Source organism: Phaseolus vulgaris, chromosome 7 (genome assembly GCF_051622355.1).
Source record: "Phaseolus vulgaris cultivar YP4 chromosome 7, ASM5162235v1, whole genome shotgun sequence".
Classification (NCBI taxonomy): domain Eukaryota; kingdom Viridiplantae; phylum Streptophyta; class Magnoliopsida; order Fabales; family Fabaceae; genus Phaseolus; species Phaseolus vulgaris.
In genome coordinates this window covers 21,282,167-21,299,192 of record NC_143504.1, presented here as the reverse complement: position 1 = coordinate 21,299,192, position 17,026 = coordinate 21,282,167, and the positions used below count along the sequence as shown (strand labels likewise).

General features: G+C 45.9%; 1 pseudogene; it reads right to left on the bottom strand.

Moving 5' to 3' along the window:
- Positions 1 to 2,093: 2,093 nt before the first annotated feature.
- Positions 2,094 to 15,053, bottom strand: LOC137816961 (uncharacterized; annotated as a pseudogene).
- Between the last annotated feature and the right edge of the window lie 1,973 nt (positions 15,054 to 17,026).

Here is a 17,026-nt window from a genome sequence, read left to right as displayed (position 1 = left end):
AATCAGTAAATCAATGTTCATACTTCATATGCAAGCAATATCAAAAGTAAAAGGGGGTTGGGGTTGTTGAGCAGAAAAATAAAGTAGAGATTATAAAATGGTAAAAGGAAACAAGTTTACTCTCAAGTTTATTCGACAACGAATTCATCATTTTTCTTAAGATTTTTACTCTTTCAATCCTCACACATTGCCAAACTTAATTAAACAAACGTCAAACAAATTCAACAGAATCTTCTCAGCAAAACATAGTTCCAATCATGAGATGTTTATCTTTTACCTCTTGAATTAAGTAAACAAGAGATTGATTAAGATAAAGTGAATTAATCAAGAACTTGAGTTAAAGAAAAGAACTGAATCTCAACAAGCATTCAAAAACAATTCTTTTGACAGAAACCAGATTTCAAAAAGACCAACAATAAATTACAATCTGTTATAGAAAATTTAAGAATAAATTTTTTTTGAACAAAAACCTCAAAATTCATTCTAAAATGACAAGAGAGTCAATACTAAGGAGTTTAACACTCCATATGGAGTCAAAATGAAAGGATTACAATAAAGAAAATAAAAACTATGAAAAAACTAACGCTTTGTCGCCTTCCCCCCGCCACTGTCAAACTCAAGTTTTTTTTTTATATTATTTATTCTTTGGCACAAAATTGAATTTCAAATTGGTCTCAAGATATTTTTTACCAATCATCAAATATTTCTTTTCTTTGTTTCAATTTATCAAGTAGATATCTTCTTTCCCAATTAGTTCTAGATATCGTTCTTTCTTCTCTTCCAAATATTTTGTTTCCAAACTCTGTTCAGATTTGCGCATTGATTATATAATTGAACCTAATGCTATTTGTAGAAGATTTACTTGAACAATATATTCAAAGGAGATTTGTTCTAATTTTGGTTTGTTAAAAAGGGGATTTTTAATTTCTTAAATTCGAGAGAATATCCCTACAGAAGATTTGCTTCCAATTCTGTTTATGAGATATTAAAGATTTTATTCTTTAATTATTTAACTCAGATTTTGTTTCCCATTTTGATTCAAGGAAGCAACTTGGATTTTTACATGATTCGGCTTACTCGCATTGATAGACGCTTAAGTCTGACCATCTAAGCAAATTGCTTCCTCTAAGAAATATTAGACCGTTTATTGCGACTAAAACATAAGATTATCATAAATAACAGTTAAGATCAAAATAAATCCAATTAGATGAATCTCAATAAAAAATAGTGGATTTATTCATGATTATAGTCCAAGAATCTATGATTAAAACTTTAAAATGTGAATAAAATTATATTCATGTGATGCTCTTGGTAGGGTTGTGAACCTCACGATTGAGATAACCGAGAGCGATCTCCCACATCGATTAACGTATGAATGGGTATATAGCAGGGTGACTCAAGAATTTTACAAGTATTGTTGGTCATTTATGATTAAGTCGTATGCCTCAAGTGTCTCAATGCTCATGAAAGATGTTGAGATGGACATAATGTTCCTTGAGAGGTGATATGAATCCAAATAGACATGACAATAAAATTGGGAATTTAGGGTTACAGAACGGAATAAATTCAAAACAGTAACAATAAAAACCTGGATAAAGGAAGGCGCCACAAACAAAGTTTGATAAGCCTAAGGATGATCGCCACAAGAATTGTTGGATTCTTGATAAGATCGCAAGATACAGGGAAAAACCCTAGCAGAGAAACACTCTCTAAAATTATCAAAATATTCGTCCCTATTCTGAGTTTCAACAGTGTATAAATTACAAAGGTCTTTTCTTGTTTGTAAGAAAATAAGACGATACTACAATCCTTATATTTCAAGAATGATCATTTGTCCTAGTGGTTAGGTTAATACTCTGTACTTGGTCTTGAGTTCAAAATCCTAACTCCAAATAAAATAATATTATTTTATTTTAATATTCTAATCTTGTTGTCCGTGGCCCTTGGGCTTGGATGTCCGCATCATTCCCTCCTTCTTGAGAAAGACCTTGGAGGATGTCCGCATCATTCCCTTCCTCTTGAAAAAGACTTGAAGTTAAATCCAAAGCTTCATCATTAATCATTTCTAACACTTGTAGTTAACATTTCTTTCCTCATGTGTACCCATACCCCATCTCGAGACCTTCAACTTGTTCTTCAACCTTTTTATGTTGCTTTCTCACATAGTCAACCTTAGCCTGTGTATCTTTATGCTTTAAAACAGAAATGTTAGGCATAGTTAACAAATCTATTGGAGTTAAAGGATTTAATCCATACAAAATTTCAAATGGATCACAATTCGATGTGTTGTCAACAACCATATTGTAAGCAAACTCAACATGATGTAAACATAATTCTTGGATAGCCGTCACCTTTTCATAATCTACATGAATTCCTTTGGAACTTACCACAAAACACAAGAATGCAATTTGTTCCGTACAAAATGTGCATTTCTCAAGATTAGCATACAACTTTTCTGTTCCAAGAACATTTAAAACAACACACAAATGTTCCTCATGTAATTCCAAACTAGTGTTATAGATCAAGATGTCATCAAAATACACCACACCAAATTTGTCCAAAAATTCTCTCAAAACATAGTTTATTAATCTCATATAAGTGCTTGAGGCATTTGTTAGCCCAAATAGCAATACACGTCAGTCATACAATCCATATTTTGTTGTAAAGGCAGTTTTCCATTTATTCCCATTCCTAATCCTAATTTGATGGCAACCACTTGTTAAGTCAATTTTTGAAAATATACAACCACCATACAATTCATCCATTAAATCATCTAACCTGGGAATATGGTGTTTATACTTAATGGTAATGTTATTGAGTGCTCTACAATCTGTGCACATCCTCCAATAACCATCATTTTTAGGCACCAAAATTACTGGAACAACACATGGGCTCATGGTCTCTTGTACCCATCCTTTGTTCATCAATTCTTCAACTTGAGTTTGGATTTCCTGCAAAACAAAATCAACACTAGGAAGAAAATTAATTTGGTTAGAATGGTCAGCAACCAAAGTGTTGTTTTTGCAATAAGGTAAATAAAGAGGTTTGCTAGAAAGTAGCAACTTCTTCACTTCATTCACTTTCAGTAATCCACTCATTTTTCTCTCATGTGTTTCTCTCTTTTTAAGTGTTTCACTCTTGCTCTGTTTAGGTGTTTCACTAATCTCTCTTTTCTCTTGGACTCTCTTTTCTCTCAATTTGATTAGATCCTCACACACCTCTCTAGGAGATAGGGGTTTGAGAATGATCTTCTTATTATTCTGCATGAAAGAGATTTTATTGGTGAAACCATCATGAATAGCCTTGGTGTCAAACTGCCACGACCTCCCTAACAAAATGTGAGTTGCCTCCATTGGAACCACATCACACAAGACATTGTCATTATGTTGTCCTATGCATAGGTGCACCTCCACTTGCTTACTCACTGTCATCTCTCCATCTTCACTAAGCCATTGAAGCTTGTATGGCCTTGGGTGCGGTTTTGTCTCCAAATTCAATTTGGTAACTAGTCTTGAGCTAGCTACATTGGTGCAACTTCCTCCATCAACTATGAGTGAACATATTTTCCCTTGAATGGAACATCTAGTATGGAAAATATTTTCCCTTTGGGTTTGGTCCAAAGCTTGCATTTTGCTTCCCATAAGCCTTCGAATCATCAACTGATCTTGCCGATGACTTGATTGTTGAAGGTCCCGCTACGTCTAACTCCACCTTCCGCAAATCAGTGAACAAGACCACCAAAGAATCGTGTACTTTGAATCTCTGTGAGACTCGTGCACTTTGTGATTCTCTCTTTCCTCTTTGTGCGAAAACTAGACACTTGTTCGTATGAAAGCGTACCCCTGTAATGAACGCGGAATGCCTTTATATAATCTGCTGCGCTCCCACGTTGTTCGTGCACGAAGTAACTTAGCGTGCTTCTTCCATTGGATGTCTCGTGCAACCTCTGCGTAGGTACCAGGTGCGACTTGGGCAAGCGCGCATACCAGGTATTACCTAACGCATGGACGATCACCTCTGTTCTGCCCCATGCATGTTACGGGCCGAGAGAGGTTCAATCACCGACCAAATGCTAGCTCCCTTAGACCACTCTCATGCATGGTACCGTAGAACGCATAACCTCTCCGATCTCTTATCTCCGCCTGACCACCGATCTCCGCCTGATCACCCTCTTCAAGACACATCAGCTTCCTTGGCCCACCTGTCCCACTAAGAACGGCCCACGTGGCCATCAGTCGCTGACGTCATCCCAAACCGATGACCGACCGAATCACAAGCCCCCCAGTCTTGAGCTGCGTACTCGTTCTCAGCGAAAAGGCTAAGTGCTCGTTCTCGGTGGCCACGTGGCAAGTGACGCCACGTCACGTGCCACATCACGTGCTGCGTTAAGTGACGTTACGCTTTCCTTCCCTAATCTCGCAACACGTGTGCGCATCAACGGCCAGCGTGAAGCGTCGTTTGCAGTTCCCTTATTCAAAAACTTACGCGCCTCTACTGTTCCATTATCTTCCCCAACACGTTTCTCTGCAACCTCTCGAACCCTCCTTCTGCGATTCATTTTCTCCATTCTCAGGCTTCTAGAAATCATCAGCGATCACAAAAAGGTACTCCCTTTCTTTCTCTATGGCGTATTTGAACATTTTCTACCGATTGTATTGCTCAAAAACTTCATCATGTATGCATCATGGGTCACCTTTCCCTCTTCTGTACTGTACTAAGACCTCTTCTGGTTTTTCTGTGTTCCGCTTCTTCTTTCTCTTCATCGCTGTCATTTCTCTACCCCTTCGAACCATAGCATTTGCTCCCTTCATCTTTCTCTAGTTTTTTTATTGATTCCTCACCTTTTTCCTTCTCCCTTGTAGTTACGGACAATGGCTCGCACAAAAACCACCGCGCGCCTTGCCTCGTCTTCCGGTGCACAGCCTTCCACCAGTGCACCTTCGTCGCCCTCAACAAGCGCAACTCCCTCGGCAAGTACACAACCCAGGGCGACGCTCGCCCCACAAGACTACGCGCAAGCGTACAAGTGGGCTCCCCTCCACTTACTCGCCGAAACATCCAGCCAGCTCCCAGCCGATCACCTCGCCACCCTGCTGAAAGGTGTTGAGGATGAGCCTTCATGCACCATCGACAGGGAGGACGACCGAAATCTGGGCGTGCACATTCCCCCCCAAGGCATGCCCATTTGCGTAGATGATAGGGCCACCAACGGGATGCCCTTTACATTCATCTACTCGACTATCTTTAAGAGGTTGCGCCTCCGCCTACCCTTCACCTTCTTCATGAAGGAGCTCCTCACTGAACTAAACGTTGCCCCTTGCCAACTTCATCCGAACGCTTGGGGCTTCATCCAGGCGTTCGAAATCCTATGCAACCACTTTGGGCACCCTCCATCGACCGACGTCTTCCTCTACTTCTTCGAGGCTAAGAACCCGGGTGATAGATCGTGGGTCAGCTTAAACGGTGTGACAGGGAGGGTGATCTTGGGTCTGTACCAGCAGTCTTTCAAGGATTGGAAAGGCAGATTTTACATGATCATTTCCAACAGACACAGCCCCTCCCTTCTCGAGGGATTTCCCCTCTACTGGGTTCCTAAGGTGCAGTTTAGGAAACCCCGAGGCTTGGAGACCATGGCCCCCTACGAGCGCAAGCTGTGCGGCCTCCTCTCCGGCTTAGGCGCCAAGTTTGGTTCTTCCACCATTATCAAGCATGAGTTCGATGCTGAAAAGATCGAAAGATACATCGGTTTGTTTCCTCTTTTCCTCTTCTACCTGCCACTCTCCAGGGCTTTCCATTCGTTATTTCCCAACATGCCCCTCATGCATACACCTGCTAACTACCTTTCTGTGTTTGAACTGCTTGCTTTCTTGAGCCTTGGTATGCTAACCCTTCGTTATGTTGAATTGATGCAGATATGACTTCCGACAAGGAAAGGCGGCAAAGGCTGCTTGCTCTTGCCAGGAGCCGACGGGCTGCTGAGACCCCTTCTGAGGTGGAGGCGATCGCCGAACCCATTCGCGCTCCCCCCATCTCGGTCGCGCCAGCTGAAGGGCGTGAGACCAGGGGCGACAAGAAGAGAAAACGGTTGGGAAAGGCCCCTACCACCGTTATAACTGTTGAGGAGGAAAGCTCTAGGTCCCCTTTGGTCCAACAAAAAAGGAGGGGAACTGAGGGCCCCGAGGATGATGTCAACCCGCTTCCTCAGGCTCATGCCTCCCCCGAGCGCCCTCCATCACCAGCCCCCCTTTCCTCCCCACCCCAGCAAAGTCACCCCCTCCGACTCAAGCAGCTGGGAGTGGGATCGCGCGCTCGGAGGGAACCCCTCGCCCCTTGCTATCACCGCACCCCCAAGACTCTGCCACCACCACTGAGGGTGGTGGTGAGAGTTCCTTCCAAGCGACGAGCCCCAACTCCGAGGGACTCCCCAAGGTTCTCCGCCTGACCAAGCAGCTACTGCAAAATCAAGAGGTGGTCAAGTGGAGCTCGAGTGAGGTGGACCTCCATCTGGCCCGTCAGATGGTGCTCTCCTTGGAGTTTTCCACGCAACACCGCCGCCTCGAAAAGCTAGAGGGTAAGGTGAAGGAGCTGCTTGGCCAACAGGAGTCACTGCAAAGTGACTATGAGGCTTTGCAAGATACTAATGGCATGCTGAGGGGCATGCTGGAGGAATCCAAAATGGCATGCGTCCAACAAGTCCAAGAGACCATCAAGACTGAGATGCTGATGGGGGATGCCGTCGCCGCCCTTGATTTTCAGCTGCTGGAAACTACGGGTAAGGCCATCCAACTCGAGGCCGAAACCGCCTACATGCGTCAACAGAATGCGAACTTGACGGAGGCTCTTGCCGCGAGCGATCGAAAGCTCAAAGAAGCCGAGTCGACCATTGCCACCCTGACCACCGAGAAGGTTGCGCTCGAGACCGACAAAGCTGGGTTCGAGGCCGAGAAGGACAAGCTATGGGAAGAGGCGGCCGACACCTTCGCTGAGGGTTTTGACTTCGCTCTTGAGCAACTCAAGTGCGCCTTCCCAGAGGTCGACCGCTCCCAACTATCCATAGAATTTGAGGTGGTGGATGGCAAGGTCGTCCGTCCTTGATTGCCTTTGATGTGGCTTTCTTTATTTTGCTCATAACATTTGTCTTGTGAAAACTCAGACTGTAGATATTAAATTCCTCTTTCCTGTTACTGCTTGTTTGGTTGTGTACCTCCTTGCCTTTATCTCTTGTCATGCGCGATTAACTGTTTACCTACGCGAGCTTGGTATCAAACCTTAACTGTATTTGAACTTCTTTTATCTATAACCTCGATCACAACGAGCAACCCTTGATAACTGATCTGGCGTAAGAACTTTGTCTGAAACTTTTTAAGCAATGCTTCAACCAACAATGATCGGATTCAACCACTGCAACCACCTTCTCATCGGTCATCGCGCCTTCGCTTCCGCCTTATACCTTTCTAGATTGCTCTGTCGCTCCAGCGCTAAGTGCATAGAGGACTTCCACACCGATCGGTCTAGGATGATGCCTTGCTTTGGGAGGAAGACTGTTTCTCGACAACCTCTCTTACCTGCCCCAAGGCCATCGCTCCTCAGAGCTTCGGGTGGTACTACCATCTTCTCACTCCTTGGGTGAGAAGGGATTTGACTAAGAGTTCTACCGAGCCAATATTGACGCTATGCCACTTGGGTAAAGGCGTTTCTCGAATCCTTCCTTTCCCTTTTTTGGGCTTACTAGCGCCCCTGGCGTTTCGAACCTAACTGCCTGCACTCACGCCTAGGGTGAGGAGGATTTGAATCGGTTGCCCACACTCGCGCTTGGGGCGAGGGAGGCCTAACTGATCACCTACGCTCGCGCCTGGGGCGAGGAGGATTTTAAATTCAAAACTTCACAAACTTTATACTGATAACCCTTTTTATTCCTGGGAAAAGGGCTTTCCCTTGAACTTGTTCACATTGTTTGCCCTGGCGCAAAAGCGCGGCTTCACTACAACATTTTAACTAAAGTAGAATTTTAAATGCGTGGCGTTCCATGTCCGGGGGATCGCCCCCCCATCCAAGGTCTCCAGCCGGTAAGCGCCGTTCTCCAATGCCTCCACCACTCTGAACGGGCCGGTCCACTTGGGAGACAACTTATTTTCTAACTCGTGCTGATGTGCTTTCCTCATAACCAGATTTCCCTCCTGGAACTGCCTTTGCCTCACCTTGGAGTTCTGCCTTCGCTCCACCCTTCTCTTTATAGCTTCAACGCTGACCCTGGCTTCTTCTCGTATCTCGTCCAAAAGGTCTAGGTTCACCTTTCTCTCCTCGTTGGACTTCTCGGCCACGAAATTCAGAAATCTTGGTGAATTTTCTTGTATCTCCACGGGAATCATAGCGTCTGACCCATAGACCAAGCTGAAAGGTGTCTCATGGGTGCTGGATTGCGGAGTGGTGTGATAGGCCCATACGTTCCTGGGAACTTCTTCCGCCCATGTTCCTTTGGCCCTTTCTATCCTTCTCTTCAGCCCTCTGAGCAGCACTCGGTTGGCCGATTCCACCTGCCTGTTTGTTTGAGGGTGTTCTACCGAGGCGAACACCTGTTGTATTCCCACCTCCTCGCATAGGTTTCTCAGATGATGACTCGTAAACTGGGTGCCATTGTCGGAAACCAGACGCTTAGGTACTCTGAAACGGCACACGATATTTTTCCACACGAACTGTTGAACCTTGTGAGCGGTGATCTGCGCGACTGGCTCTGCCTCCACCCACTTCGTGAAATACTCGATGGCGACAATCAGGAACTTCATCTGCTTGATCGCCAGGGGGAAAGGTCCCAAAATGTCGATTCCCCACGTGTGGAATGGCCAGGGGCTGTGAATCGACCTCAGTTCTTCGGGGGGCGCCTTGTGCCAGTCTGCATGTTGCTGGCACTGCTTGCATCGCTGAGCATAACCCACGCAATCTTCCCTCAGCGTTGGCCAGTAGTACCCTGCACGGAGAACTCTACCCGCCAGGGCACGACCACCGACGTGGCTCCCACATATTCCCTCGTGGAGCTCTGACATAAGCCTCGTGCACTGCTCCCCGTGCACGCATACTAACACCGGATGGGTGAACCCGAATCTGAAGAGGTCCCCATCGATGAGAGTGAACTTGCTCGAGCTCTTCTTTATTCTCTTTGCCTCCACCGGCTCCAGCGGAAGCACCCCATCTGCCAAATACCGCTGGTATGGTGTCATCCACGTGTCAACCCTTCCAGCGGCGTCAAGCTCCATCACCTCGTTGGATCTCGTCGGTCGCGCTCTCACTCCCGGTGCTCTCAAGGTTTCCTGGGTGAGAGACCGATGACCGATCGTGGCACGCTCGCGAGAATAGCACACCTGCAGCACTTGGTTGTCTGTTACGAACGCGCGAGGTACCTTCAGCGTCTCCTGGATGACGGTCCTCAGCCTTCCCCCTTGCCCGAGCTGGCTAGCTTGGCGAGCAAGTCGGCTCTAGCATTTTGTTCCCTTGGTACGTGGATCAATTCAAACGCTGTAAAGGACACCTTCAAGGTGCGCACATACTCGAGGTATGCAGCCATCTGTGGGTCTTTGGCCTGGAATTCCCCCGTTACCTACCCAGTGACCAACAGGGAATCGGTTTTGGCCATTAACCTTCTCGCTCCCATCTCCTTTGCCAACAGCATTCCGACGATTAGGGCCTTGTACTCCGCCTGGTTGTTGCTGGCTTTGAAGGCGAAACGCAGGGACTGCTCGATCAGTACACCGTTCGGGCCTTCTAGGATGACCCCCGCGCCACTCCCCTGTTAGTTTGAGGATCCGTCCACCGATAAGACCCATCGGAAAAACGAGCCCTCTAGCGGTGCGTCGCCCGATGACAACTCAACGACGAAATCCGCGAACACCTTCCCCTTGATCGGTCCTCGGGGTTCGTATCTGATATCAAACTCAGATAATTCTACGGCCCACTTTACCATTCTTCCGGCTACATCCGGCTTTTTCAGCACCTTTTGGATGGGAAGATCAGTCATCACTACAACCGTGAAGCTGTGAAAGTAGTGACGTAGCCTTCTTGCCGAGAACACCACCGCCAAAGCTGCCTTCTCCAGAGCCTGATATCTTACTTCAGGGCCCTACAACACCTTGCTCACAAAATAGATAGGTCTCTGGACCTGTTCCTGCTCTTGGACCAGAACCGAACTGACCGCCCTCTCTGTTACAACAAAGTATAAACGAAGAGGGGCGCCCGTCTGTGGCTTGCACAGCACTGGCGGGCTTGCCAAATATTCTTTAAGCTTAACAAATGCCTCCTCACATTCTTCGATCCAAACGAACCTGCTGTTTCGCTTGAGACATTGGAAGTAAGGATGGCCCTTCTCCCCTCCGGCGGACATGAATCGCGACAATGCCGCCAGCCGACCGGTGAGTTGCTGCACCTCCTTCACCGACGCTGGGCTCCTCATTGCCATGATCGCCGCACATTTCTCGGGATTCGCCTTAATCCCTCGTTCTGTTAAGAGGAAGCCTAGAAACTTCCCCGCTTCCACACCAAAGATACATTTCTCTCGGTTGAGCTTCAACCCGTACTTGGCGGGTGGCCCCCGCATTCTTCAAACCGAACGGCATTACCTTATAACAGTAGCAAGATCGCTCGGTCATGAACGCGGTCTTGCACTCATCCGACGGGTGCATCCTGATCTGGTTGTAACTCGAAAAAGCGTCCAAGAAACTCATCAGCTGGCATCTTGACGCACTATCCACCAGGGCGTCAATGCTAGGCAGGGGATAGGAGTCGTTGGGGCATGCTTTGTTGAGGTCGATGAAATCCACGCACATCCTCCACTTGCCATTTGACTTCTTCACCAGCACCACATTGGACAGCCACTCTGGGTACTGGATTTCCCTGATATGCCTCGCGGCCAAGAGTTTGTGGGTTTCCTCGTGAATCACCTGCCTCTTTTCCTCATTGTACTTCCTCATCCTTTGGCGCACCGGTCGGACCTGGGGATCCATTGCGAGGCGATCGCAGAGGAAGTCCGGGTCAATGCCCGGCATGTCCGAGGCTGACCACGCAAATGCGCCCATGTTCTTCTCAATTACCCCGGAGATTTGTCGTCGCGTGTCCTCGTCGAGCTGTCCTCCCAGCTTGAACCCTCTTCCCCCGATCTCCGCCTCCACCCACCCCTCGGCCAGGTGGGGTCTTCTCTCTCTGGCGATGACCGCCCTCGCTATCCCAGACTCGCGAGGCGTGATCCCTCTCGCCCTCTCAGCTTCATCCTGGGCACTTCCCATGCCCCCAAGCATCGCTTCTTCCATCTCCACGTCGTCGTGCGTGCCTCTTACCAACGTCGCGACTTCCGCTCTTCCCTCGTCCAACCTTGGTGGCGGCGTCGTGGTAACATGGCACACGCTTCTCCGCTGCTTGAAACTATTTTCGTAGCAGCGACGGGCTTCCTTTTGGTCCGATTTAATGGTAACCATTACCCCCTCCATCGAAGGCATCTTTACCTTCATGTGCCTTGTCGATGGTACGACTCCTAACCTGTTGAGCGTCGGTCTTCCCAACAGTATGTTGTAAGCGGACGGAGCATTGACCACCAAGTACTTAATTTTCTCAGTGCGGGCTGTGGCACCATCCGTGAATGTGGTCCTCAGCTCCACAAAGCCCCGCACCTTTATCTGGTCCCCTGCGAAACCATACAAACACCCCGGGTATGGCTTCAAATGGTCATGGGACAGCTGCAGTTTGCTGAACGTCGGCCAGAACATCACGTCTGCCGAGCTTCCGTGGTCCATGAGGACCCTGTGCACCTTCCTCCCTGCCGTGACAAGGGAGATAACTATTGGGTCGTTGTCGTGAGGCACAACGTCCCGGAGATCAGCTTTGGTAAAGACGATGTCAACGTCGGGGGAGTGATCCTCCTCCGCCGAGTCGACTGCCAACACCGACCGCGCGTACTTCTTTCTCTGAGAGGCCGTACATCCTCCCCCAGAGAAACCTCCCGCGATCATGTGCACCTCCCCGTGCACCGGTACTTCGTGCTGCGGATCCCCTGCTGGGGCCCCCGATACCTGATCACCATGCAGCTCTCGCAAGTAATCACTTAGAAAACCGTTTTTTACCAACTCCGCGAGTTGGTGTCTCAACGCCAAGCACGCGCGGAGTGGGTGGCCATAAGCCTGATGGAACTCACACCATACGTCTTTCTTTCGCCCCAGCACCCTGTCGGTCTTCTCCGGTGCTCGCAGCCTTGCTGTTATGGCTGGAATGGCGATCAACTCCGCCAGCTCCACCACAAAATCAAACCTGGGGGGGTGCGTTACTCTCCCTCGTGCGCCCCCCATTCTGGTCCCTTCGAGGCTCGTAAGGGCGAGGTTTTCCCTGAGCCCTCTTTCCCTCTTTGGCCTCGTGCACCCTCATCGGCTGCTGAGTCCTGCTTGGTCATGCGCGCGACTTGTTAGGGATCGCGCTTTCCCTTTTCTCAAAAACCGCTGTTTCTGCAGTAATGTGCGCCACAGCACGACGCCTAATCTCCGCGAAAGTGCTGGGGCGATGCTTGATCAAAGACTCACTAAAGGGGCCTGCAAGAACCCCTTTCTTGAACGCGTGCACCAGCATATCTTCATCTTTGCTGGGCAGCCTCACCACCTGCGCCCCAAAACGGCTAAGGTAATCCCGGAGGGACTCACCTTGGTTCTGGCGCACATCGAAGAGATCGTACGACACCACTGGGAGTGCCCTGTTCACGATATACTGCTCCCTGAACAACTTTGAGAATTGTTGAAACGAAGTGATGTGGCCGTCTGGCAGGCTCACGAACCACTCTAGCGTAATCCCGCTCAGGGTGCTCATGAATACCTTGCAGTATACGACATCTGAGCCTCCAGAAAGCATCATCTGAGTGTGGAACGCTGTCAGGTGTGCTTCTGGATCCTCTACCCCTGTGAATGAGGCCTTCACCCCCACCAAGCCTGGTGGCACAACTGCACCCATTATCTCAGACGAGAATGGCATGGGGAAGGTCCTGGGGGGAGATGGTGGTGGTGCCACTCCTTCCTCCGCCACCCTCTCTTTATGTGCCTGTAAAGACTGGTGCAATTCTTCGTTAACTCGGTTCAAATCTTCGATCCTGCCTTGCGATGTAGCCAAGTCCGCTTGCATCCTTTCTTGCGCCATTCTTGACGTCGCCACATCATCTTGTAGCGCGCGCATTATCTCCAAGACTTGCACCATCGTCACAGCTCCTTCTTCGACGGATGGCGTGGGTGTAGTTTGCCTTGTCTTCCTCATTCTTGCGACAAAGAATCTTAAGAACACACGAAATCTGGCAGCACAGTGGATGGGATCACAATTTCACACGGGCCCCACGGTGGGCGCCAAATGATCTTACCGGTGACTTGATTGTTGAAGGTCCCGCTACATCTAACTCCACCTTCCGCAAGTCAGTGAACAAGACCACCAAAGAATCGTGTACTCTGAATCTCTGTGAGACTCGTGCACTCTGTGATTCTCTCTTTCCTCTTTGTGCGAAAACTAGACACTTGTTCGTATGAAAGCGTACCCCTGTAATGAACGCGGAATGCCTTTATATAATCTGCTGCGCTCCCACGTTGTTCGTGCACGAAGTAACTTAGCGTGTTTCTTCCATTGGATGTCTCGTGCAACCTCTGCGTAGGTACCAGGTGCGACTTGGGCAAGCGCGCATACCAGGTATTACCTAACGCATGGACGATCACCTCTGTTCTGCCCCATGCATGTTACGGGCCGAGAGAGGTTCAATCACCGACCAAATGCTAGCTCCCTTAGACCACTCTCATGCATGGTACCGTAGAACGCATAACCTCTTCGATCTCTGATCTCCGCCTGATCACCCTCTTCAAGACACATCAACTTCCTTGGCCCACCTATCCCACTAAGAACAGCCCACGTGGCCATCCCAAACCGATGACCGACCGAATCATCAATAAATCACCCTCCAATGCATCCAACTCCACCTCTACCTCTTCCTTCTCTTCTTCACTTGAAGGTTCACTGACTATTTGTGTCTTTGATAAACTGATCATATTCTTTTTTGTTGGACATTCTGAAGCATAATGTCCTCTTCCCAAGCATTTGAAACATTTTACCTCACTTGTTTTCCTTTTAGATGGTGAGTTACTATATCTATGAGGTGACTTCCCACTTGAAGATGTGACTGAACTTGAGGGAACTCCTTTATCCTTCATCGCCTTATCCTTCCAATTGAAATTTTTATTATTGTTAGAACTCCTCATGATTCCCTTCCTCTTGAATTGTTGTTCTACTTGGTCAGCCTTGGGCAACAACTCTTTCATGTCAACATACTCTTGCAGCTCCACAACATCCCTAATATCATGATTCAATCCATTCAAAAATCTTGCCATTATTGCTTCATTTTCTTCATTCTTTCCAACTCTAATCATGGTCACCTCCATCTCTTTAAAATACTCCTCCACACTTCTATTCCCTTGAGTCATTCTTTGAAGTTTGAGTTGCAAATCCCTATTGTAGCTTGTTGGAATATATCTCTTCCTCATTATCCTTTTCATTTCTGTCCAAGTATTCACCATGGGTTCCTCATATCTAATTCTCTCCCTTTGGTATTTATTCCACCAAGTTAAGGCATAATGTGAAAATTCAGCTGCTGCAACTTCATCTTCTGCTCCTCATTATACTCATTGCAAGCAAACACATGCTCTACTTTAATTTCCCACTCCAAGTAAGCATCAGGATCACTTTTCCCATTGAATGTGGGAATATTTAATTTTATTCCATCAATTCTCAGAGTTCTTTGTTCTCCATCATTTTCTCTTCTCCTCCTCCTATCTCCTCCTCTACTTTCTGGATTTACTTGTTGTGCTTGCTCCATTTGATCCAACCTCTCATGGAGTCCATCACTTTGTTGTTTCATTATCCTTTCCAAGTGTTGTGTTAAGGCTTGCATCTGTAGTTGAGACAGTCCACTATCTGACGGTTCCCCTGCCATGCTCAAGTAAACAGATTACAAATAACAATAAGTTTGGGCCTCACACCACTTTCTCACGTGTTTACACTCAACACTCGTGTTTCACACAATAAGGCTTTTTTTTCTAATGATCACACTGCCTTTTACCACTCTTTCTCTACTTAAGGTTCTTACAAGAATCAAGCAATCAATAATCCAGAATCACTTTCAAAAGTAGCAATCAGAATCAATTAAAAATAATAGTAAAGAACAAAATAGTGAAGAACAATTTCACTATCAACAAACAAGCAAGACAATTAAAAAACAGCAAGCAAAAACAATATATAGAGAAAAGAAAATATGTAGACAGGACACTTTTAGAATTTTTAACAAACACCAAGTATGCACTGAATAAGAACTATTTTTTTTTCTGTTTTCCTCTTGTTCTTTTTTTTTCTATTTCTGTTTTCCTCTTCTTCTTTCTTTTTTTTTCTTCTTTTCTTTTTTCTATTTCTTCTTCTTTTTTTTTGTTTCTGCTTTTTTTAAAAAAAAATAAAAAATGAACAGTACCGTGAACAGTACACGTGAACAGTGTCGTGAACAGTAATGAGGGGAAAAAAAATTTCAGGATGCACAATTATATTATGACTCAAACCTTTGCTCTGAATACCAACTGCTATGAATCCAAATAGACATGATAATAAAAATGGGAATTTAGGATTACGAAACGGAATAAATTCAAAACAGTAACAATAAAAACCTGGATAAAGGAAGGCGCCACAAACAAAGTTTGATAAGCCTAAGGATGATCGCCACAAGAATTGGTGGATTCTTGATAAGATCGCAAGATACAGGGAAAAACCCTAGCAGAGAAACACTCTCTAAAATTATCAAAATATTCGTCCCTATTCTGAGTTTCAACAGTGTATGAATTACAAAGGTCTTTTCTTGTTTGTAAGAAAATAAGACCATACTATAATCCTTATATTTCAAGAATGATCATTTGTCCCAGTCGTTAGGTTGATACTCTGTACTTGGTCTTGAGTTCAAATCCTAACTCCAAATAAAATAATATTATTTTATTTTAATATTCTAATCTTGTTGTCCGTGGTCCTTGGGCTTGGATGTCCGCATCATTCCCTCCTTCTTGAGAAAGACCTTGGAGGATGTCTGCATCAAGAGCTGTATCGACATTAACAATGTATGTCATGACGGAGAGAGTCACTTGTTAGACTTCTTTTACATGTACAATTTCTTTTACATGGTGGTTTTGAAAGTAAGGTCTCATTCTCCTGGTCATGGTTATAAGAGCAAGAGTAACTTTTTCAACCATCTGGTACCGGGTCTTGGCTCTTTCTAGTGTTCAACTAACAAAATATATTGGTATCTACTCATTGTTAACTTATTGTATGAGTGTTGCACAAATGGCTTCTTCTGAGACCGAAAGGTACATAATGATGGGTTAAGAGGTGGTCGTTCTTTGTAAATTGGAGGTGAATCCAAAAAACTTTTATTTGTGTGAATATCTCTTTGCATTGTGGGCTCCATTGGAACCTAGCAGATTTTTTTAACAACTAGGTTATTGGTTTTGTTTTGTTGACCAATTTTGGTAGGAATCAAAACAATGTACTAAGTCGGCCTACCAACCTTTAGACCTCCTTCACATTTCTGGGGCTTCATATCTTAATGATAGCTCCACATTTGCCATGTTAGCTTTGATGCCTCTATGAGTAAGCTTAAAGCCCAAGAATTTTCCACCTTCTACCCTGAAAACACATTTCTCGAGGTTTAGCCTCATATTATTCTTTCTAAGTTCAACGAACATTTCGTTGAGATCTTCCACATGTTTCTCACATGACTTGGAATTAACAACCATGTCGTCCACATACACCTTGATGTTTCATCTAATCAAGTCTCTAAAGACTTTGTTCAATAACCTCTAATAAATGGTCTTGGCATTTTTGCTGCCAAAGGGCATGACCTCATAATAAAATATTACATCATATGTCATGAAATTCGTCTTCTCTTTGTCTCTTGAATGCATGAAAAATTGATTGTATCTAAAGTATGCATAAAGAAAGCTCA